The sequence below is a fragment of the Alligator sinensis genome, unplaced genomic scaffold (assembly GCF_000455745.1).
Source record: "Alligator sinensis unplaced genomic scaffold, ASM45574v1 scaffold112_1, whole genome shotgun sequence".
Lineage (NCBI taxonomy): Eukaryota > Metazoa > Chordata > Crocodylia > Alligatoridae > Alligator > Alligator sinensis.
Window position 1 is genome coordinate 3,139,523 of NW_005841892.1, and position 2,699 is coordinate 3,142,221.

The following is a 2,699-nucleotide window of genomic DNA, read 5'->3' on the forward strand; positions in this document are numbered from 1 at the left end:
GAGAACAAAATCAAATGTATCATGGTAATTTCTTATCTGAACTCTGAGACAAATGTATAGTTTATAAAGGAGCAATTTTAGAGCAGTGGGGGTGAGGGCAGTAGGCTAATGGGGAACATACAGCACTCCAGTTCTTCCACTCACAAGGAAATCTCTATTACAAACACAGTAACAACCACTAACCTAAACTCAGCTACTATAAACAGAGGGACTGATGGAGAACATTCTTCCTGGGTTTGTGGTAAAAAATTAAAAATTCAGAAAAATAGCACTTCCTGTCAGAGCAAAATAGATCTGAAGGATACAGTTGGACTCATACATGAACTGTCATCAAGTAGACATTACTTCATGTATTTTGCTATTTCCTGCTAACTTTATATATTTTTTCAATATTTGATCAAATTCACTGCTGACTAACTAATAATTTGCCTTATAATTTTTATTGCAAATTGTATGCAAACATAGGAAGAATTTGGCAAGATGAATTTGGCAAACTAGCACTTAGAGATTCATGTTCTTTTGTTTTTAATTTGGAATTTAACTTGGAGTTACTTGATGATATGGGAGATATGTGTATTCAGGACTAAAAATCTGAACCACGACTTCCCTGACAAAGATAAAGCACTCCTTGTTGTCTGATACATGTTTAATTTCTGAGAGTGACAGGAATATGACAGACTTTGAAACCAGGTGGAACCATGCTGTATACCATGACACCATGTTCCATACTGCAGTCTATGATGCACCTTTGATCACCCATATATCAAGCAAAAGTTTTAAAAATTAAATTAAATTATGTAGTTGACCAGTGCATATAGAGATTTCAAAATATTTTTTAATTCTGCATTGGAACAAAACAAAAACTTGAAATGTATTTATCGCAAAATAAAATTATATAACAATCTCATTTTCTATTTAAAAGGCTTGTTTTTCTCTCTCTTTCCCCTCCCCCCCCCCCCCCCCCCCCAATGAATTTGTAGGCAGCCACAGGATCACCTCTCAGCCTTCTCTTGCAGAGGCTGAAGAGGTCCAAGTCCCTCAGTCTCTCCTCATAGAACTTGTCCTGTAAGCCTCTCACCAAATGAGTGGCCCTCCTCTGGACTTGACAAGATAGTTCTGGACTTAGAAACCATGGGAACATCATCTCCATTAAAATTAAGATGTCACCATGAAATATTTTAAATGTTGATAAAACTGGCCTTTATAATGAAAATGCATTTAATGTATTTCACTAATAATGTCCTAACCTGTTCTAAAATTATTAAACCTTCTAAATAAATATCTCCTTCATCCTTTCCCTATTACTGTTTCTTCTGAAATATGGAATTCATCCTTAAATCACAGGTCTGAATCCCAGAGTAGCAGCAACAGTATACAAGTGACAAGTTTAAATTCTGATATTTTGCAAGCTATAAGGATTTACAAACATGATTTCTTGACCTCTTACATCCCAGACAGGGGAAAAATCACAGTTTTCCACTGGATCCAAATACTTTCTTTTATCCTGATAGGATCCAAATACTGCACATTAACTCTACAACAATGTTATATATGGACAATCTATATTAGGTCATTCCTTTTCTTCACCTGTAAAATCTGGCTAATGGTATTAGGGGATTAGCTTTTCCAGCAGAGAGATACCCATGCACCACATAAAATATACACGTACACAATACATGATAGTGTGATATGTATAAAGGAATTACTGGCACTGATTTTGGATGATTTGTGTCAATCGATCACAACTTTTCTATTTATATTTAATAGAACTATCCCAAATCTGTGTCAATTAGTACACTTCCCCATTATTAGCTAACTGTTTAGAACACTGTTAGACTCTGTTCACTTGGTCAAGAACTGACAATAAAAGTTTGTAATCTTATTTAACATCCTCCTCCACCCCTATAAATAATCAGAGTCTAAAGGAGTCCTGGCCAATATGGTTTTGGTCTGGTATGGGAAAGTTAGTATTTTTACTGTGGCTTTCAGCCTTCACTGAAGAGTTCCCATTTGGGAGACTCTGGGGAGAACTGAGAACTCAAATATATTTTTATAAAAAAAATCTGTATGATCAGGAAGTCAGCCTTTGAGATTCAAAGATAGTACTTATTGACAGATACCCAGTAAAGGCAGCATAGATTCATAGATTTACATATTCACACATTCACAGAAGTTTAGGGCTGGAAGGGACCTTGTGAGATTATAGGGTCCAGTTCCCCTGCTTTAGGCAGGAAACACTTCTGGGTTCAAATAACCCCAGCAAGGTGTGTATCCAGTCTCCTTTTGAAGATCTCCAGGGTACGTGAATGCACCAACTCTGCTGGGAGTCTATACCAGAGTCTAGTATCAGTAATCGTGGTGAAATTTTCCCTTATATCCAGCCTGAAAGCTTCTTCTAGGAGTTTATGACTGTTGCTATTTGTTTTTTTCCTGGAAAGTCCTTTAATTTCCCTTCCCTTCATAGTCCCTTCATTTCTCATGAGATTCAGGTCATATAGCCTCACCTGCAGAAAACAGGACAGGAGGAAGTTCATTTGTGTATCTAGTTGGACCATCAAAAGAGAATTCATTGTATAGAAACTGCTTTAGCTGCATGCTGGGTTTCTCACACTGCTCCTCCTTCATAGATTCATAGATTCATAGATGCTAGGGTCGGAAGGGACCTCAATAGATCATCGAGTCCGACCCCCTGCATAGGC